This window comes from Myodes glareolus, chromosome 3 (assembly GCF_982192425.1).
Source record: "Myodes glareolus chromosome 3, mMyoGla1.1, whole genome shotgun sequence".
NCBI lineage: Eukaryota > Metazoa > Chordata > Mammalia > Rodentia > Cricetidae > Myodes > Myodes glareolus.
The window spans coordinates 90354154-90376428 of record NC_142028.1 but is presented as its reverse complement, the minus strand read 5'-3'; the positions used below and the strand labels follow the sequence as shown (position 1 = coordinate 90376428).

The 22275-nt window shown below is 46.4% G+C and overlaps 2 long non-coding RNA genes across 2 annotated transcripts; both read right to left on the bottom strand.

The window, feature by feature from the left end:
- Positions 1–2344: 2344 nt before the first annotated feature.
- Positions 2345–16903, bottom strand: LOC125412420 (uncharacterized). Its single transcript, XR_015737550.1, has 3 exons — positions 16624–16903; positions 15001–15164; positions 2345–6171 (listed from the first exon to the last, which is right to left on the bottom strand). It is a non-coding gene; the product is annotated as an uncharacterized LOC125412420 (long non-coding RNA).
- Positions 16904–17255: 352 nt separating this feature from the next.
- On the bottom strand, positions 17256–21276 carry LOC146895115 (uncharacterized). Its single transcript, XR_015000865.2, has 2 exons — positions 21010–21276; positions 17256–19891 (listed from the first exon to the last, which is right to left on the bottom strand). It is a non-coding gene; the product is annotated as an uncharacterized LOC146895115 (long non-coding RNA).
- Positions 21277–22275: the final 999 nt, after the last annotated feature.

Below are 22275 nucleotides of genomic sequence, written 5' to 3'. Positions count from 1 at the left end.
GCTGTTCCATTGAGTCAAACTGGTGCTGAGCCATCCTGGCCGAGACTTGGGGATCACCATCACCGTGGGTGGCTGCTATTGTCACCACTGTGGCCTCTAAGACAACTAGGATTGCCACCAGTCAGACTGCTGTGGCTAGCACTGCTTACCCCCTATCCAGACAGATTACCATTGCCTTAGAGATACAGAATTCCCTATATAATTTTCGCCAGGGCATTTTTCGGTTTGACCTATAGACCTCCTATTATAAGAGCAGTTGGCGTATATGGTTGGCTGCTCTCTTTCCTTTCATTACATTTGTGCCACGCCCATGCCAGTCCAGCCACTCCTCTGTGGCCTAGGCTTGCTTAACAGCTGCCCTTAGGAACTCCATAGCTGGAGGGTTTCTGTTGCTCTGCCTCTACAACAGGCGTCAGTAGCAGCAGTGGTGATGTAAAAAATCACTATTTGCCCAAGAAAGTGGGCTTCCTTCGAGAGCAGTATGGGTTAGCAGGCTACGGAAAGACCAGTAAGCCAGAGATGGGCAAGACAGGAGCCTGTCATGTGCTTCTGCAACCCAAGGCAGGCCTGGTCTAATTATATAGAAAAGAGGAAGCTGTTAGGGGCTGCAGCCCCCTGGCCCCTTGACTTTCTTTGTCTGCTGGAGTCAACTGAGCAAAACAACTTTGGCTGTGCCTGCAGCTGCTCTGAGCATGAGACCCTGATGGCAGGGGAGTAAATTCTGCTGGGTTCTGCAGCTGAAAGATCCTGAGAGCTGGGGCGTGGCCAGAGCCCTATATAAGCTGCCCCGAGAAGAAAACAGTTGCCATTCTTGCAACAACGATGACCAGTGTCCTCGTGTCTCTGTCTGTGTTTGTATGTTTTCAAGTCTCCAGTTTAGTTCCTGGCTCGCACACTGTAGAGAGTAGAGCGGACAGAGTGCTTTACACTAAGACGCTATAGAAGAATCTTCAGTTCAAGGTCATCACCAGTGAGCCTGGGCTACATTAAGACTTTCTCAAAAACGAAACAAAACCTACACAAAATTAACAATGGAAAGTCCGAAGTATAAGCTGCTTGTTGCCCCAAAGAGCAACTGATCAGAAAGCAATAAAATTTAAGAACAATAGCTTGTCACAATATAATTAACTCGCTATTACAAGGGTTTAGGCAATGTTCTAGGCACAGCAAAACATTTGAAGTCTGTGTGGCATTAACAAAGAGTTAGCTGCCCCAAAGAAAAACAAAACAAAAAGTTAGCAATTTGCTCCGACTCCAGTGCTGACTGTTGTAGAAGGCCCAGTGGTCTGGTAAGGGTGGCCCAGTATCCCAACTAGCGTGGCTTTTTTTGTTTGTATTTTTGAGACAGGGTTTCTCTTTGCAGCCCTGGCTGTGCTGGGACTTGCTTTGTAGACTAGGCTGACCTTGAACTCATATTCTCTTGCCTTTGTCTCCCAATTGCTGGAATTAAAGGCATATGCCACCACCACTGGTTGGCTTTTTAAAAATATTTTTATAATTTATGTATTCCTGTTTTATGGGCATTGGTGTTTTGTCTGAAGGTATGTCCATGCAAGGGAGCCAGATCCCCTAGAACAGAGTGACTGACAGTTGTGAGCTTCCACGTAGGTGCTGGGAATTGAATGCAGGTACTCTGGAAGAGCAGCCAGTGCTCTTAACCCCTAAGTCATCTCTCCAGCTCCTTGGCTGAATTTTTTTTTTAAGTTAGGTCGATCACTTCCTCACTGGGTCTGGTATGCAAAGTTGTAAGTAACAGCTTCCTAAGTAGTGAACCCAGCCTGCTGCTTCTGTTGGGCACCATGTCACTCTGCATCAAGCTACAGATTAAGACGCGTGTAACAAATGCCCCACAGAGACAAATCCAGGGCCGCCAGAGGATGCGTATCTCAAAGAGCCGGGGCTTCGCCACGTTTAATGTAGATGCACTTGAAGACACAGTGCCTAAGAAGTGGCTCTTCGTCTATGGTGGTCAAACACAGCCTTAATTGTGGTCTCCTGGACATGTGGGGGGTTCTGTGCTCCTGAGGGCTTCCCCCGTGTCGAGCCGCACACCGTCCCAAATACACTCACCAAAGTATCTCACAATTAGTCTTTTTTAAAAAATAGTTTTCTTCTCTCTTTCCAGTCTTGGGTTTTAGTCTTTCAAAATTAACATTTTTTAAATAGGAAAGTCATTCATGAACGACAGAGAGCAAGAATAGAATGCCCCATTTAATGAACTGGTCATATCTGACGTTTGTTATAAAAAGAATTACCAAAACATTAAAATAAAACATATGCCATTACCTCAGATATGGATGCTGTATGTTTATGATCTAAGAAATAACATGCAACACTTCATTACTTTGAAGATAAATACAATTTTAATTTTTTCATTATTTATTAGTGTAGATGATGTAGCTCTGGGACAAACATGTAGAGGCCAGAGGACAACTTTTTGGAGCCAGGTTTTCTTTCCACCTTTACAAAGATTCCGAGAAATGATTGCAACTTGCCAGGGACCTTTACCCACTGAACCAACTCGAAGGCCCAAGAGATGGATGTAATTTTTATCTTTACTACTGTACCACAGAAGCCCAAGTCAAGGAGACTGCCTGAATTCCAGCACTGCTCACTTTTGCCAGCAGAACGGGGCCTTTCTCATTCTGTTTTTAATGCTCTTGTTTTTCTATTTTACTAAACTAAAGCCATCTTATGTCTGGAAATATACCCAAGGGGCTACAGATTTGAGAACTTTAAACACAAAAAGACATGACAATTACATTTTAACTGCTTTGAATAGTACCTCTGAGATCTTTACAATTGAAATTGAGGCAAGCATGCCAGTCTTGTTGCAGGGCATCCAACAGCATCATCACCCTACATGTCTTATTGTTGACATACACAGAACTTAGCTTTTTAGGCAGGCAATCCTGTGGGCGTCAAGTATATTCATGCTGGGCAACCATCACCCTCCCCAAATGAAACTTTTGTCTGCTTTAGTACAAATTCCCCACTTCCTCCTTGTTCCAGACTCTGGTAACAGTAACCTTTTCTGGTCATACCCTATCTATGCCTTCACTTAGCATAGTACCAAGGTCAACCCACGGTGGATGGTGTGTCCCAATTCCCTTCTCTTTAAACGCCTAATATTTTACTGTACTTAATGCAGCTTTCATCCATCCATGGGCACTTGGGTGGCTTTCCCCCTTCTTTTGCTTCTAATAAGATTATTTATGAATATGGATATTCAAGGATCTTCCCTCAGCCCCTTTTTACTTCTTTTGGACATGCAGAGATATGTAATGAACACATCAACCAAATCTATGTAATGAGCTTCCCACCAGCTTCTTACATCAAGCCTTTATTCTTCTTGTTGTTGAGATAGGACCTTACTATGTATGTAACCCTGCCTGGTCTGGCACTCTATAGACCAGGCTCACAGACACCAAACTGGCTTTGAACTCATGGGTAATCCTCACACTTTACCTCCTGAGAGCTGAGATTACAGGTGTGTACCACACCCAGCTTTTTGAAAACCCCAAAGTTTTCAAAGACCCTGGGCCTGGATAAGCATCTAGAGTCACTGCCTCAGTTCTCCTGACTCAGCCTGACTCCTGTCCAAATCACAGCCAATATTGTTGCTACAGTTCTGTAAACTTGACATAACCTCGAATCACCTGGGGGGCAGGTAGCTTCTGGGCATGCCTGAGGATGGGGCAATCCTTTGATTACATTATCTGAAGTGGAAGAGCAGCCCATTCTGCTTGGTACCATTCCCTAGGCAGGGACTCGTGGATGGTGTAACAAGGCAGGAAGTAAACAGACCACTAGTGAACACACACTCATTGCTCTCTCCAGACTATGATTAGAATGTGGCCAGCTGCTTCAAACTCCTGATGCCTTGGCTCCCCTGCTATGGTGAGACTATAATCTAGAACTGTGATTTAAAATAAACCCTTTCTGGGGGCTGGGGAGGTGGCTCTTGCAGGGAACCCCGCTTCAATTCCCTGCACCCACATGGCATCTTGTAGCTAATTCCAGTTCTAGAGAATCTGGCACCTTCACACAGACATACACGCAAAGCACAAAAAATAAGTTAAGTCTTTAATAAAATAAAATAACCCCTTTCTCCCTACCATTTGCTTGTCAGGGCATTTTACTGTAGCAAGAGCAAAACGAGTAAGACAACGGCAATGTCCCATGCACATGAATGTGTCTTCTGGGGTCAAGCTCGGGCAAGTAAAAGACCTGATGAATTTTTGTAAAACCAGTAAGCGGGAAAACAGGAAGGTCAGGAAGGTGGCGAAATCCACACGCAAGCCAAGGATTACAAAAGCAGTCCTTCTTCAAGCTTTTTTTCCACCTGCTAAAACACTGAAATGTAGGAGGGTTTCAAATTACTCACCGATCCCAAAGCTTTCTCGCGTTTTTTTTTTTTTTTTTCAGAGTTTCTGTCAAAAGTTCCTATCCAAGGAACTGCAAGACCGACCCCTCCCTCTCTGTCAAGAGCAGCCTAGCCAGCTCATGGTTTATGTAGAAACCGCGCGGGCGAAGTCACTTGAAGCACTGGGCTGTACACACGGTCAGTGTTTCTGGCCAAGCAGGTGTGACCCAAGTCACTGCTGGCGTGGCTTCTTTTTGGATGGAGAAGGGAAAGAAGAAAGAAACTAAGCCAGCAGAGAGGCAGTGATGGCAACCAGTGTCTGGCTTTCCTCCTTCTGTCCAGGTAGAGAAAGTGACAATGTCCACTTTTAGCATATGCTAAAAGTCACATGGGTTTTGCCCCCCCTGGCCCATCTGGACCCTTCTCGCAGCTATGGGGCCTGATTCCACAGAAGTCACTCCTTGAGCTCCCTCACTACTCAGCCATCCACAAGGAGGAAGGTTCCCAGGCAGACATGTTAGCCTATGAAGAGGTCACAGGACCCTGTTTAAGCGTGGAGCCTAAAAACACAATCTATGTGATCATCTGGGCCCCTATGGTGAACTGTGACCTAACAATGTCATCACCTGCGGTACTCACTGTCTTGTCGTCATATGTAGTGTCCTCAGCAAGAGGGCTGACTGGAAGAGTGGGATAAATCCCAGGTCCTCTAACAGCCCTACTCTATTCCAACTATCCTTCCTACATGTATGTGCATGTCTACATGCACATGCCCTTGTGTGTATGCACGGAGAGGCCAGAGAGAACCTGAAGTGTTCCTCCCAGGGGCTGTCCACCTTGTTTTTTGCCATGTCTCACTATGGCATGGGGATTCAGTAAGGCTAGCTGGCCAGGAAGCCCCAGGGACCGTCTGTCTCTGTCCTCCAGAATGGGGATTGCAAATGCCTGTTACCATGCCTGGATTTTCACCCGGGTGCTGGGGTCCAAACTCAGGTCCTCTCATGTCTGCATACACGTGACAGAGCCATCTTCACAGCCCCACCCATGGTACTTTCGAAGATGCCGAGGACTGAAATCACATGCTTTTATTAAGGTCTACGTTTTCACACAACCATGACACTGGTTGGTACCTTTAACTTCGTATCTGTGAAGCTGATTTGTGCTGCCATGTAGAGTGGTCCTCCTTTACTTAGTAGAATAAATAACCTGTTTCCACGTGGAGGTGATGTTCCACATACATGTTTTGGAAACGCCATGTCACTACCCATTTCCTTAGGCATGGGTGTAATTTTTTTCCTGTGACATCGATACTGTTTGACACCCAACACTCATCTCCTCTCTACTTAACTCTGAACATCTAACAGTGCAGGGCTAAGTGCGAAGCTGTTAAGCAAGTTGCCTTCTGCATTTACAATATGGCTCATTTCTCTCACTACCACTCCAGATATACTGATTCGTCCTTAGGACTTCGGTAACACCAGCCTCCCGAAGACTCCAAGGCTCCACAGACCTTCCATCTACTCAGTAACCACAGCATTTACATCCCAGGCAAACGACAAGGCCCTTTTATTTCCTGCTATCACCACCTGGAGCCTAGAAGAGGAAGGTCTCGTCCCAGCGGGCTGCTTCCCAGTTCTCTTTCATCTTCTGTGAGAAGGCTTCTTGGGAGGAAGGCAAGATGGCTGCCATCCTTCAGTTATCACAGTACTGTACCTTTAGAATGGACAGCATCAGCACTGTGATAACTGAGCCAGGGCAGCCTGTCAGTCACCAGGTCCAGGAAGGGTGCCCCGTGCAGTGAGGAACTGGAAGACAGGAGGAAGCAGGAGAAAGGGGGTTAGATGATGAGGGTGAACTGAGCTACACTAGAAGAAAGGCGAGCACACGGCTCACACACACCCAGCGAGTAAACACAACTGAATTTCCCTTCTGGTTATCCATCTATCCACACTTCCCAGTGACGTCTGCCGTGTTCACAGACCACATCCTGCAGCCTCATTTATACAGCCAGTTTTTCTTGAAGGAAGATTACATTTCAAGACCTGTCCTAGAGTTGGGCTTGCTGGCATAGGCCTTTATCCCAGCAGGCAGGAGGCAGAGGCAGGCAGGTTGCTCTGAGTTCGACAACCAAACATGACAGCCTACTTCACATCTGCCTAAGGTTCAGTCGTTTCCTATAGGTTTTTCATTTAATTTTCACAAAAATCCTATGGAGTTAACTATGAATGGTTCACAAACTTATCTAAAAAGGAATTCTAAAACTAGGTTATGTATTATAAGACCACCTTACTGATACAAGAAACAACCCAAAACCACAAAGGAGGTGGAGATGGATAAAATCCAGCACCATGGTGTACATGTATGAAATTGTCAAAGAATAACTTTAGAAAGTAACAGACAGACAGACACCATACACACACACACACACACACACACACACACACACACACAGAGGGGGAGGGGAGAGATGATGGTCCCCTGGTAAGAGCACTGGTTGTTCTTCCCGAGGACCCAGGTTCAATTCTCAGCACCTCCATGGTGGCTCACAACTTTTTTTGACTCCAGTTCTAGGGGAACAAACACCCTCTTCTGGCTTCCTTGGGCACCAAGCATACATGTGTTTCACATACATACATTCAGGAAAACACTCATACATATAAAAAATAAGAATAAATCATTCCACTTTAGGAAAAACAAAAGCAAAAGGAGCCCAGACTACTCTCACAGAGAACCTTAAGACGTCTCTTCTAGAGAATCTATTCCCAGCACCTCATGGTGGCTCACAACCATCTCTAACCCCAGTTCCATAGGCTGTGATGCTCTCTGCTGGGCCCTGGAGGTACTGCACACACATGGCACACAAGCACGCATGTAGGCCAAAGACTCACACCATTAGATAAAAAGGAAGTTGGTGTGGTAGCGCTCATCTTTAATCCTAGCACCCAAGAGGCAGAGAGAGGAGGGTCTCCGTGAGCTTGAGGTCAGTCTAGTCTACATGGTGAGCTACAGGACAGCCAGGGATACATAAACCCCATTCTAAAAAAAATAAGTAAATAAATAAATATCTAAAAAAAAATTAAAAATCCCAGAAACTCTTGAGACATTGTATGATTTACCTAAGATCTTATAACTAGGTTAACGGAAAATGGAGGCCCCAATTAATTTCTGTAGAGTGGATGAGGTCCTTTTCTGCCCTATTCATCACTAGCCAGGATAGTCAGTTTACATTCTATAATACAAACTACCATTCACAAACATTTCTTTCTTTTCTTTTTGCTTTTTGATACAGAGTTTCCCTGTGTAGCCCTGGCTGTCCTTGAACTCACTCTATAGACCACACTGGCCTCCAACTCAGAGATCCACCTGACTCTGCCTCCTGAGTGTTGGGATTAAAGGCGTGCACCACCAACACCTGGCTATTTTTTTTTTAGGTGCACTGGTGCCTGCATGCATGCCTGTGTGAGGGTGTCAGGTCTTGGGGTTACAGTTGTGAGCTGCTGTGTGGGTACTGAGAACTGACCCAGGTCCTCTGGAAGAGCAGGCAGGACTCTTAACTGCTGAGCCATCTCTCCAGTCCCTATGAATGTTTCTGAGTGTTTTGTTTTAGTAACCCAGACCACTTAAAAAAAATTAGTGGTTTATAATGTAGAAGCAGTTCCTCGTGAACTATGAGTCTCACTGCTCTTGATGCTAAACAGTCAAGAGCTGATGCCGCTGGACAGTGGTCTGGGCACCCATGGCATGTCTGTCACTGGGCTTTATGCCAATTCCACAGCTACAATGGAGTTAGGCTAAAAATCTGTGGAATGCCTTATTTATTATTATTCTTGTTGTTATTGTTATGATGATGATATGTTGGGGTTTTCTTGAGACAGGGTTTCTCTGTGTGGCCCTGGCTGTCCTAGAACTCACTCTGTAGACCAGGCTGGCTTCAAACTCAGATATCCACCTGCCTCTGCCTTCTGAGTACTGGGATTAAAGATGTGTACCACCACCACCCTGCTGGAATGCCTTTTTAAAAAAGGCAACATTGCCAGGTGGTGGCAGCGTACATCTTTAATCCCAGCGCTTGGGAGGCAGAGGCGGGCAGATCTCTGTGAGTTCGAAGCCAGCCTGGTCTATAAGAGCTAGTTCCAGGACAAGCACCAAAGCTACAAAGAAACCTGTCTTAAAACAAAACAAAACAAAACAAAAAAGGCAACACACACATCACTTTCATTACTGTTAGTTGTACCTTGGACACATACCCTGAAGTAATTTCAGGGATGGGTCCTGTTTTTAATAAAAGGTACAAAAAAGGCTGCACATGGTAGTACATGCCTTTAGTCCTACTAGAGAGGCAGAGGCAGGTGCATCTCTGAGTCCTGGGCTACAGACAGTGAGACTTTGTACAAAAGCCTCTAAAATTAGAATGCCAGCCTCAGAACACCAACTTATTAAAACCGTGATTCATCCCGTTTTTCCACACCAGTCACCATGTCTCAAACTATTTCAGCATGAGCAGAACTTGACAGGCATTTTAAAAAAAATAATTATGTTTTCAATTAGGAATTCGCTCAATTTCAAAGACTCATTATATGCAGATCAGACATTAAGTCTGCCTCAAATAAGTCAGTTGGATGAATCAATTCTTTAGATCAGGATTTAGAAACCAGAATAGCACAATGAATCTAGCTAAATAATTAACTTTATGTACTGTGAAACTGACCTTAATCTTTAGAAAAGTATATCCAAATGAAATAATCCACCTCCACAGAAATTCAAAGCAATCTCTCCAAAGTGCAGAAACAGCGAAAAGTTAAGGCGTCAGCGTGCCGGTCTTAGCAAACTGATGTAATACAGCGTTGAGGCACAAGGTGGCAGTGAATATTAAAATAAAGAGTTGGCTACACAACCCATGTTTCCTGGAAATGGTTGCGTGTTTTCACCCAAATCATAAACATGTTATGTGAACAAAGCTATTTTGATTGTTATAAAAGAAAATTTTGGAGAGCTGAACCACCAGAAAGCATAAAAATACTAACACCTAGTTTCTCCTGACCGCAGGATCGTCTCCACTTACAGAAACACACGAGCTCCAGTAGTCACTTAGCCATCAGCAGAAAGGTCCCTGCCTGGATGGGTACTGCCGTAACTGGATGTCCAGAACGCCAAAGGGGATTTAATGTGTGTCGTGGATGTCAGAGGCGAAGTTCAGTGTACTAGCCAAATTCACTCTACCGAAACGTACATGTTTATGAAACATTTCTGGTGGAAAAAAACTACATGATACTTTCTTTAAAAAAAAAAACAAAAACAAAAACAAAACTTTTTCCCTTCATTATTTTCATCCTTAAATTAGAGGAAAAAAAAAAAAGCCAAGCACTCATAATAAAAAAAAACTTCACTACTGTGTGAATAGTAAATCTTGCCTCAGACTAATTGTAATGAGGTCTCGAGGGGGAAAAACGTGGGTTTGAAATGGCCCTTTACGGCGCAGTCTCAGCAAGTAGTCTAAGACCACCCCAGACAACTTAGCAAGGTTCCATCTCCAAATATAAATAAGACTTGGGGATGTAGCTCAGGGGCTTGTCTCACATATGTGAGGGTACCTCAAAATGGAATCTTAGTTTCTTCTTGAAAACTCCCTTTTAAAAGACATATTCTTGCAAAACTAAATCACAAACACGTCTTCAATTTATTTCTCTTGCAAATAAAATTATTTCAGTGGAAACCAAGAGAGCACAGGTAGTCGGGCTACAACAAGAAAGTCTACCACACTGCAAGAGAGGAACAAAGACGGTGACCTGGCCTGCTCTCCTCTGGATGGGACTCGGTTCTCATGTGAAAACCAAAAAGCAGCCAGGCATGGTGGCTCACGCCTGACCCCATACTTGGGGCAGGGTGACTGCTTTGCCTTCCAGGGCAGCCTGAGCGGGAGGGAATTCTGGGCCAACCTGGAGTAGAGACGCTGTTTCAAAACCAACCAACCAAACACACACACACAAACAAAACTAACCCCACCAAAGGTAAAAACACAACAACAAAAAGAAGGGAACCAATTTTCCATAGTGCAGGTAGAAAATGTCTTAAGATCCGAGCTGTTCACTGACAGTGCTGTGCCTTAGACTTTGCCCTGGAGAGACACAAAATACCAACGGCCAGACTGAAGACACGTCCCACTCCTGCCCTCTGGAAGCTAAAAAAAATTAACATATGACCTAAAACCATTAAATGCTGACTGTATATTATATAACTGCGGGCATCTGAAGTTGCCTGTAAGTCAGAATGTTTTAAAACTGTTGCTAATGTAAATTCATAGTCCCTTGAACTTGAAAATCATAAGCCAGCCCAATGACAATATTAAATATGACATCGATGTATTAACAGAGGAGGCTGGACGCCAGCACCCGCTTGGCTTGGAGCACGCAGAATGTGCATGGAGCGTGCACCTTACTTCAAACTCTGCTGCACTGAACTTTGAGAAACTAACTTGCTAGCCGGGTGTTGTAGCTCACACACGCCTTTAATCCCAGTACTCGGGAGACAGGGGCAGGTGGATCTCTGTGAGTTCGAGGCCAGCCTGGTCTATGAAGCAAGTTCCAGGACAGCTAGGGCTGTTACACAGAAAAGCCCTGTCTCAAAAACCAAACCAAAACAATTAAAAAAAAAAAAAAAAAGCAAACAAAAAAGAAAGAAAAAAGACTGTGGGAAGCCCGGGGGAGGGTTACAGGGTTTTTTTTCTCCCTCAAGGAGAAAGATCGGCAAAAAGTCCTGCTCGAAGCCACCCGCCAGCCATGACATTCACGCACAGCTCCACCAAAAAGGTGTCACTGTTCCTTCCACTCCAAGGACTGGCCTCAAGAAAGGCCCCTGCTGCCCAGGAGCAAGTTCACATGGACAACAAGCAAACACCCTCTTAGAGAAGACATGTACAAGGTCACACAGGCAAAGGACTTGCAAGATGGCCCAATGGGTAAAACTGTGAAAACTGATGCCCCGAGTTCCATCCCTGGGGACCTAACATGGTAACAACTTCCACAAACTGTCCTCTGACCTCCACACAGCGCCATGGCTCGTGCATAGCAGCACATATGCATGCACGTGGGCATACACACACACACGCACACACGCACGCACACACGCGTGCGCACACACGCACAATTTAATTTAATAAAAACAATTAAAGACAGCAAAGTAAAACAAGCAGAGAAAATAAGTTTTGTTCCTCAAGCTCATCATGATTTTAGCCTAAAAAGGCTCCAAGAGACCAAAAAATAAGTAAATCGACCCACATGCCGTCTTTTAAAAGCCTTTCTTTTTAATACTCAGTGCAAATGCATTTAGTCTACTCAAGTTACTTTACTTAGAGTCTGCTCTGGATTGCATTTTATACCCAGAATTTAGATTTTATAGGTTTACTCACAAGTTATCCACTCCGGGTTTACCTCGATAGAATATGCTTTTACAATAATCAAAACCATACCAACTGAGGCAATGTGTGCTGGTACACACCCACACTCCCTGCCCTTGGGAGGTTGAGGAAAATAACTCATTTGTTTGAAGCCAGCTTGGGCTGTACAGTAAGTTAAATGCCAGCCTAGGCTACAGGGCAAGACCCCATCTTAATAACAACAATAGGGGCTAGAAAGATGACTAAGTAGTTAAGAGTACCGTTGGTCTTCCAGAGGACCTGGTTCAATTCCCAGCCCCCATGAGGCAGTCCCAGGGGATCTGGTGTTCTTTTCTGCCATGGCACACAGACATGCATAAAGACAAAGCAACCATACACATTAAAAAAAAATAATAAAGGTTAAATTTTTTTTAAAAAAAAAAAGATTTACAAATAATAACAATAAAAGGAACCAGTCAGCCAAACAGCTTCTCTTACAAAGTTACTCATTACAAAGAGAAAAAAGGATTAGTTGTAGCTAGGCATAATCCCAGCACTAGAAAATTACAGCAGGGAGATCTGGAGTTTACCCGCCTCCTGATCTAGGTGATAAAACCACTCCCATCAAAGAACTTAACTTCAGAATGACCACCCACCAGCAGCCATCCCTAAAGTGTCTGATGGTTTTCTGCTGGTCTACAGTGTCCTCTTTACTGAAGCACTGCCATTTAAATGTCGGGTCTCAGGTTCTGAAATTCCCCTAATGCACAGACAGATAAAGGGGATAATACCAAAGATTTAACACTGATCTCCAATTCTAGAGCCTTTTGGCTAGACCATAAGTATAACCACACACCACTTCTCTGCGGGTCCACCATGCTCACTACTGTCCTGACGCCTGGAAGACGAACACATCTCTAGTGGCAAGGCATGCCACCGTGACACCCCACTCATTAAGTGGGGACCCTGCACCCCTTGACACTGTGTGTAGGTAGAGACTAGTCAGCTCTTTCAGAAGTCACACAGTGTTCTTTTCACGTCCCTTCTCAGTACTTACTTATCAGTCATGCCCACACGTTCAGCAAATATTGGCTCTTCATTTCTCTGGCTATCAACAAAACTGTGTATTTGATTCCTTTCTTTGCATCATACTGGACAGCTGCCATTTAGAAAACAAGAAGATAACATACCCAGGAGGCAGAGGCAGGTTGCTTTCCGAGTTTGATGACAAGCTGGTTTATGGAGTGAGTTCTAGGCCAGCTAGAGCTACACAATGAGACCCTGTCTCAAGAAACAAGCAAATACCTACCCTCCTGGTGCCACTACTGAATTTCTTTAGACAAAACAACCCCCCACCCCAAGCAGTGTTTTTTATTCTTTGGTTTTGCTGGGTTGCTGTTTTTGACGAGTAAGGAGTAGACAGTCCTGGCAGCTCTAAAACAGGAGCAGCAATTAAATTAAAAGGAAAGGCAAAGAAAATAAAGGGAACAGAACTGACAAGATTATCAACTTGTGTCCTAACCGCTACCCTGTCACCTCGTATTTTCTGACACATTCTACTACTCCCTTTTAAACAAGGAGCTGCTCATTGGTATGTTGGTTCTTCCAAACTTCCCACAATCCACTGCTATCCAATTTCAGGTTTTTTTTTGTTTGTTTGTTTTTGTTTTTTAACCTCTTGAGAAGCAGACACTAGGAGCTCAGTCTTTCCATGCACCACAGCAGTAGAAAGTAGACAGTTGATGGGCCTCTTTGCAATTAATCCACGGCCGGAAGGATGGACAGTGTAGACCAAAGTAGTCCCAAAGAGGCCTCTGTCAGCTGTGATGTCACACTATCTACAGAACACAGTTAAGGTGCTAAACAAAGTAAGACTTTAAAAAGTTACAAAGTTTCATATGTGCCTGTAAACTCTCTGGAGCCACATTTTTAAAAACTAAAATTAGTTGGACTGGGTGGGGCACACCTTTAGTCCTAGCACTTGGGAGGCAGAGGCAGGCAGATCTCTGTGAATTCCAGGCCAGCCCGGTCTATAAAGAAAGTTGCAGAACAGTCAGGATACATAGAAAAATCCTGTCTCGGAAACACCAACCACACAACCAAACAAGCAAACACCCGAAAATTAAATAAGGGACATATTAATAACCTGTCTTTCTTTTCTATACCGTCTTCAAAAATCTGCACTGTATCTTACATTTAAAACATATCTTGATTGCATTACTGAATTTATAAGAGATATTTAATCTGAGTTTAGTATATGTAGTTTACTTAGACAAATACGCTAATGCTTGTTTCTCAAACATACTTAAGTTTTTAATACCTGAGTCAAGTATAGACTTTAAAAATTAAACAAGTTTAAAACTTCAGCTCATCAGCTTCTATTTCTGATGGCTGATGCCTAGGGTTGCTAGCGACTACTGTAGCAGCAGGTACAATCCTGTCAGTCAACTGGATTCTTTTAAACCTGAATCAGAATGAAAGATGTTACCCCACTGACCAACAAGTCTCGATATAGTATATACCAAGTGCTCCACTGTTCTCATTTCCTGTAATACTTTGGTAAGCAGCTGTTTCTGGAAAGCCTGCTTGGTAAGGAGAAAGGCAAACTGCAATTCATAGACATATGGGGACATTAAGATTGGAGATAGCAGCCCGGCATAGTAGGACATCCTTTAATCCCAGCACTCAGGAGGCAAAAAGAGGCAGTTCTCTGAGCTCAAGGCTAGCCTGGTCTACAGAGTGAGTTCAGGAGCAGTAAGGGTTACACAGAGAAACCCTGTCTTGAAAAAAAAATTGATACTGGGGTTCATTTCCAAGGAAAAAGAGAGAAACTTTGACACTGGGGCTTCTTTGTCTAGGGAGTTAGTCACCCCGTGAAAGTTACAACCATTGTTTACACTAAGTCTCCCAACTTCCACAGACCAGCTGTCAGTGCACACTCAAAGGCCGCCCGCCATCTCGGCACCCCTTGCTAGCTTCTCCACCCGGGCTACTCTCCAGGATAGGGAGTTAGTCACCCCGTGAAAGTTACAACCATTGTTTACACTAAGTCTCCCAACTTCCACAGACCAGCTGTCAGTGCACACTCAAAGGCCGCCCGCCATCTCGGCACCCCTTGCTAGCTTCTCCACCCGGGCTACTCTCCAGGACTGCAGAGCATTCCCCACAGAAACCAACCTCGAAATGAACACACCAAGACATATGAACAATAAACATATACCACACCAAATCACTCCTCACCAGCCTGGGTCTCCCAGCCTACCTTGAGAAAAACACTTCCTACCGCTGTCTCCAACAGCTTTCTCTTCCCGTTGGCTCAGGGTCAAAGTTCACTTGGTTCCCCCAGCAGCTGGTTTCAAAGTTGATCTGGTGAAGGCGCTGGATTCCTAAGGTAGTTCTATTTTGAGCCTTCTTCCTGTTCTGAAGCTAAAGTTGGAAGGGTTGAGGTGGTGATGTCATGGAAGGGAGAGGTGGCTTTTTCAGAAGGATCTTCCCTGGCAACTCTGGGGACACTTGGGTGGTGAATGGCCCCAAGTGTTCCCTTTTCATCGGGAGTGCTCCCCTTTCACCGTTCTCCTCTCCTTCCCACTGGAGTCCCAGTTAGTCACTAGCCAGGAAGAAAATGAATTCTAATAGCAGGCAATTACACTTGCATATTTTATATGTGAACCATATAAAAGAAAAGACAGAGGCGAAAATGCTGAACTCTAGGAAAGGGGGGGGGATGACTATCTGTCTCCACCCACTCCCACCAAACATCTATAAGGCCAGGAGCAAAGGGGGCTGAAGAAACAGCAGTTAGGAAGAATTTAGGAATTACACGTAGGAGGCTCAGAGAGGCGAATGCTACTGGGGTATTCGGAACCGGAACCCGAGGGCCCCCCCATCCCTTTTCTTTCCCTCCCTGCTGTAAGAGACTTGGGTTGGGTGTGCCTTCTGCTTGGGAGGCATTTGGCTCTAGAGAACGGCAAGGGGCCAGGGTGCGGCCCACAGGGAATAAAAGCTCAGGCCTGGTTCGGGGCTAAGTTTAGCGGAAGAGTAAAGGAGACCGGGGAAGTGCAGATCTGAGTGGAAGACCCGTTGTAGAATTTAAAAAAAAAAAAAAAAAAAAAGGTCTGCTGTGGACTGGGGGGGGGGCACATCACTCTTTCTTAACTTAAGCCCAACAGTTTATTGCTGGGGGTATGGGAAAAGGGTGGAAAAAGAGACAAATTCTAACGTAAACTGTAAACTGCAACTTCTTGGAGGTTAGAGGGCTGACGTACCAAACGCTATCAGCAGGTGAAAAGAAGCGCCTTTTCCCAATTCTGGGGCATGGAGGTCTGGCCAAGCCCTGGTGGGCAGGTCAGTGCCTGGCTTCTAAGCTCACCTCGCCTCCAAAGCGTGAAGAAGCATAGGTGTGGTCTTTCTCCGGGAAGGTGGCAGCTGGCTACGCAGAGCGAGGGAAAGGATTCCTCACCGGGAAGGAGGGGAGGAGCCCCGGGGTCAGCTGCGGCCGGGAGCCAGGGTCTCCGCCAAGTCCCCTCCCCCCTCCCTGAAAACCGACCTGGACCAGCATCGATTTCAGCAACACCCTCTCACCTCCCCAATAATCTTGCTAATAATAATGATAAACCCAGCCCCTTTGGCCCACGTTTAAAAACAAACAAACAAAAATCCCAGACCTCTGAGCGATGGAAATAAACAGGTGAGTCCAGGGAGAAGCGGGAAAGAGTAAGGATGGAAGAAGGGGGTGGAGGCGTTCCCGAACGTGCGGGGAAACCGAGGCTCTCCCACCCTCTCTTCACTCGGCTTCTCCCAGTCCCCGAGACTCTGCGTGACAGGTTATGAACCGCAAACCCCACTGTGACAGCCTTCCCGCAGCCCGCGCCCTCCGCCTACCTACCCTAGGCTCCCGCGTCCAGGTTTCGGGGACCGCGCGGGGCTCGCCCGTACCCCGGCCCACCGCCGCCGCCGCCGCCGCCGCCGCCGCCGCGGGGACTCCTCTCTTCCTCTCTCCGCCTCCTCCTCGCAGACTCCTCCCGCCGGATCCGTCATGTAAACAACATCCCGGCTCTATTTCCAGCGGCCGCGGGACGGCGAGGGAACCGCGCCAGCGCCCAGCCACCGGGCGGGGGTGGGGAAAAGCGAGTGCGCCACAGCTCTCGGCCCGGCCCCGCGCCGCCGCCCCGCGCTGTCCGCCGCCTACCCGAGCTGGCGCCGTGCACTCCTGGGCGTCCGGCCGCAGCCTCCGCCCCCGCCGCCACCGCCTCCGGGCCACGGGGCACCCGGCCGCCCGGGTGCGAGCGCCGTGCGCGCGCCGCACAGTCGCTCTCCGCGCCCCGCGGGCCGGCCCGGGCGCGCCGTCAGCCCGGGGGCCGAGAGCGCAGCACCCGAGCGCGCACACGGACGCCGCCCCCGCGGCCGCGCGCGCCCCGCACCCACCTGCGCCCCCGGGGGTCCCGGGCCCCCCTTCCTTTGTTCTTCCCGCTATTTGCATGAGGATTATCTAATGACGCAGCAAGGCTCGCCACAACGTGACCGTCGCCATTTTTCTGTTTTTATTCTAGCTCTGCCATGTGATAGATTGGGGAGGGGGGTGGAAAAGGGAGAGAGACAGGATTGAAAAAAAAAAAAAAACTTCCGGGTCTCATGACCGGGAAGGGAGAAAAACAAAAGGGAGACGAGACACAACTCCCGGCGAAGGCCTTGGTGCGTGTGCGCGCGTGCGCGCCCGCCTCTCCCGGCCCCGGAGTCGGAGGCTGGGGCGCTCAGAGCATCTTCCCGCTAGGGTCCAGTGACCCGGCCGTGCGGGCCGCGTGCTCGCTCCTCCCTTCTGCCAGATACCCGGTTGCCAGCCCTCGGCTGGCTCCAGCGGCCCAGGGTTCCATTCAATTGAGAAAATTGAAAGACCGCTTCGTTTTCCTAAGTTGTAAAACAGTACGCTCCGCTCCGATGCTGGTCCTTGCGACCACCGCGTGGCGAGGGCAAGACGAATCAGACCCGTTCAGATTTTCTTTCTGCTTCCTTTTTGCTCTTTTCCCAAAGCGGCACGTGCAGCTTAGGTGTGATTTGTGGCGTTGCGGACTTTGTTGTTGGGTTTTTTTTGGTGGTGGTGGTGGGGCATGCATCACGGCTGAATTTATTGAGGTAGAATTTTTAAATAAATGGTTGTTGAGTGCCAGGGAGGGTTGAGAAGACAGTTGAAGAGCTCTGGGTGGATTCGCCTTTTACCATGTTAATTCCCATTCACGGGACGTGAAAGGTGCCCCGAGTTCATGGCTGCTGAAAGGATAAATGCCTGGAACTCTGCCAGGTCTCTCAGGGACAGAATTTGGTACTTTAGGTTACTAGTCTGTTTCCTGGAGCTTTCACTTTTGTTTCTCTTCTCTGAGTGCCTCTCTTAGGATTGAAAGCAGAAGTAGACGGGAACATTGACTGGGCTGAGAAACACAGCGCAGCGCCAGACCAGATCATATTAGACCCCAGTTTAGATTGAGGCGCATCTGAGATCTTGAGTGGGTAGAGGGGAGCATAGTCTGTGCAACTGTGGTCCCGTTTGTAACGTTGTGTGCCTAGAATTTAAAGATGGAGAACTCTCAGAAGTGCTGATCCTTCAGGACCGTCGCGGGGTTCATGACCTCTTTCCCAACCTTCTCTCTTGAGATTTGACTCAAATACGGTGAGCTCGCCTTCCCTTCCCCTTCTGCTGGGGAGCTTGCCTTGTCATTGAACATGGCTACATGTTTGCAGTGAAGCGTTTCTGTTCTGTTCACAGAGTTGACAGGTCTCCTCCTTGTGCCATTGTGCCCTTGTAGCATTTATTTCATGGTGCCGTTCAACATCGGTATTCAGGACAATGACTGCATTTTCCAATACTGGGGACAAGCTTTGAGAACCACAGCTGTCTCCAGTCATCACTATTTTCTGACCATGAAAGCCAAGGGAGGCCCGAAGCAGACCTTTCCCACAATCCCATCCTCACCAGGCTAGGAAATTCTTTGCATGCTTCCGGGGAAGGTTGGACACTGGAGACGTTTTATGGATCTTACACCTTTGCCAGCCGTTCTTGGCGGGCTCCTTTAGTTACACATCCAAGCAAAACATACTTTGTTCTCTCAACTTTTTAACTAACTGCTTTTCCCCATCTTACTTTTACTATATTTGGCTCCTCTCCTTTAAATTCTTTCTGATTCAAATAAATGAATTAGTTATGCTAACTCTTACTGCTCTGCTTTCATGGACTAGACTACGAATGCTTGGTGAACTTTGTGCCGTGATTTAATCGTATTGAGCCTAGAATCAAATCATAGGCTCCATAACCCAGGGCCTCATGTGTGCTAGGGAAACACTGCCCCGATCGGCACCCCTGAGTCACAGAACTCCAAGATCTGGTAAACAGGCCAAAAAGGGCGGTTGAAGTTATTCTAGCATCAGGACAGGGTGCCCATTCAACAGATTGGAAAATAAATGCTTCATACAATTCTGTTTAAGCTCCAAAGAGCATTATGTATTTTTAAAGTGGAGAACATATGTATTTGGATCTGCAAGATTCTGTTGCATAGCTGAGTTTATATGTGTCTATGAATAGGACAAATAATAGCTAAAGGCCCCCAGGTGCCACTTCAGAGAACAGCAGGATGATCATAACTTAGCTTTAACATCAGCAGCTTCTATTGAGGTGGGGAGACACCCAATTATATAACTAAATCATCTGGTTTTTGGGGGTTTTTGTTGTTGTTGTTGTTGTTTATTTTTTTGAGACAGAGTTTCTCTGTGGTTTTGGAGCCTGTCCTGGAACTAGCTCTTGTAGACAAGGTTGGCCTCGAACTCACAGAGATCTGCCTGCCTCTGCCTCTCATCTGTTGTTTTAACTATAAAACTATAGAGGAAAAAATGGATGAGAACTCCAAGAAAGCAATTATAGGAAACGCCCCCATGTCTCTTGCCATCCGTATGTGAGTCCTCACACATCAAGCAGTCCTCACAATATACATAGCTACTGACTCACCGGAATCCCAATAATCTCCTTCTAATTGTCAAATGTATACTTGAAAAATACTCATCACTGGTGTCCTAGTGAGGGCACGGGCTTCGATGTCATTCACTGGTTACTTTGGTGTTGCTGCGGTTAATCGCCATCCGCCGTGATAAAACACTATGATCAAGGCAACCTACAGAAAGAAGGGTTTATATGCGATTGTGGTTCCAGAGGGACAAAAGTCCATCGTGGAGGAGAGGCCTAACAATACACAGATGTGGTAGCAGATGCAGGAAACTGGGAGTTCACATCGTCAACAGCAAGCAACAAGCAGAGCGAGCAAACTGGATACGGTAGGAAGCTCCTGATCCCAAAATCTGCCTCCAGTGACACAGTTCTTCCGGCAAGGCTGCCACATCCAAACATCCCCAAACAGAACCAGCAACTGGAGATCAGATGTCCAAATGTCTGAGACTATGAGGTCTCTCTCTCTCGCACACGCTCGCTCTCGCTCTCTCTCTGTTTTTTGAGACAAGACTGCTCTGTGCAGCTCTGGATGTCCTGGAACTCACCAGACTGACCTCAAATTCACAGAACTCCTACCTGTCTCTGCCTCCCCCGACTGAGAATAAAGGTGTGTGCCACCACACCCAACTGACATTTCTCTTTCAAAGCACCACAAGCCAGTGCTGAGTTCGGCTCTGACAATCTGTTAACTGTGTCCTCTTGAGCGAATTTCTTCTCGGTTGTGGTTTTTACTTCTTTATCCTTACGATGAGCATAACACTGACCTTAAATTATGAAGAATTTTTAGGATTGGAGTTTAATGAAATTACATGGACCACACTAACCATGGTATTCGGAACATAATCTTCACTAAAGGATGGCTAGTCCGGGAGTGGCTCATGCTGTAATCCCCAGCACTTGGGAGGCAGAGGCAGGGGGATCTCAAGTTCCAGGCTACCCAGGGCAGTATTGCAGTAGAAAGACTCTGTCTCAAACAGAAGGAAGATTCAACGCACTTACTACTAATGTAAAGTTCTGTGACATAAAATAATCCATACAAGCTTCTGCCCTCGAGACATTCATATGTAACCCGGGGGAGATGTATACAGGCGACTAGACGAATAGGTGGGCTGGAAAAAACAAACAAAATACTGCCCACCGCTTTGTGGTGATCTGCCTGAGATGTAATTAGGATCTAGCCTTATGACTATCCACACAATAACGAAGCCTGTAGGAGCATATGCCAAACGCCTCCTTCTCTGAAACGATGAAAAGTTACCCTCTCATACCAATGAAGACCATTACCTTTGAAACTCGGTCTAGTTGGCGTGATTCTGCAGTTTTAAGAAGCCGTTTCTCGGCGGGTTTCTTTCACCCCGTGGGAAGTATGCCAGCTTGTATCTTTGAAGGACTGTTGGAGAAATGTAGTTAATAGGAAGCCCTTCTGGTTGTTAATTAATTCAAACAGTTTAATCAAGAACCATCTTCGAAGGCACTCGTTCGCGGCCCCGAGTCAGGTGCTAAGAAACTAGCATGGTGAAGATAAGGACTTTGCTCTGCAAGAGCGCCTAATCCAGCGCTGCTTTATTAAATAAATATGAAGTCATTATTCACCATGGGAGATTCAACAATGGACAAGACACTGAGCTTCATCTATTGGGAAATCTGGCAAGTTAATAGTACACTTATTTGCTCAAATTCTTCAAGAAATACGTGATTGGCTGGCAATAACCCACACCTGTAATTCCAGCATTTGAGAGACAGAAACGAGAGACTCAGGAGTTGAGGGCTCTTCTCGGCTACAAAACGAGATTGAGACCAGCTTGGGTTATGTGAGACCCTGTCCGAAGAAATAAAGGAGTATAAAATGAACAGTGTGTGACTGGCACACAGTTTGAGCAAGAAAAAAATACACATAACCTATGATTATGGTTTTTTAGGTCTCCCTGAAAGCTTTTGTTTCTCCAAGACAGAAATTACCTTCGAAAGAGATAGTTTTAGGACCCAAGTGAATTTGGGAGTCTCACTGATAGAGCAGTGTGCTGGCTTCCCTTCCTTCCTTCTTTGTTCGTTTGTTTGCTATTTGTCAACTTGACACAAACTCTGGTCATCTGGGAAGCGGGAACCCCAATTGAGAGAAATCCCCCATCAGATTGGTCTGTAGACAAAACTGTGGGGCCTTTTCTATATTAATAGTTGATGTTGGAGGGCCAAGGCTGCTGTGAGCAGTGCTGTCCCTGGGGAAGTGGCCCCGGGGTTGTATAAAAAAGCAAAGGGAGCAAGCCACAAGGAACAGTCCAGAAAGCAGCACTCTTCCATGGCCTCTGCTTTCCTGCCTTGCCTTCCCTTCATGTTAGAGTGTTAAGTTTGTAAGATTAAAAAAATATATACCCTTTGGGGGTGTGTCCCGGGCTCTGAGGAGAAGGCATGGTCCTGCCCAGTGCTTTGATGGACCGAGCAGGATAAGGAGACCCACAGGAATGCCCGGGGCTGTCTGCCCTGGGCTCCAAGAAGAAAGCATGCCCAGCACTCTGACGAACTGAGCAGGAGAAGGAGAGCCACGGGCATGCC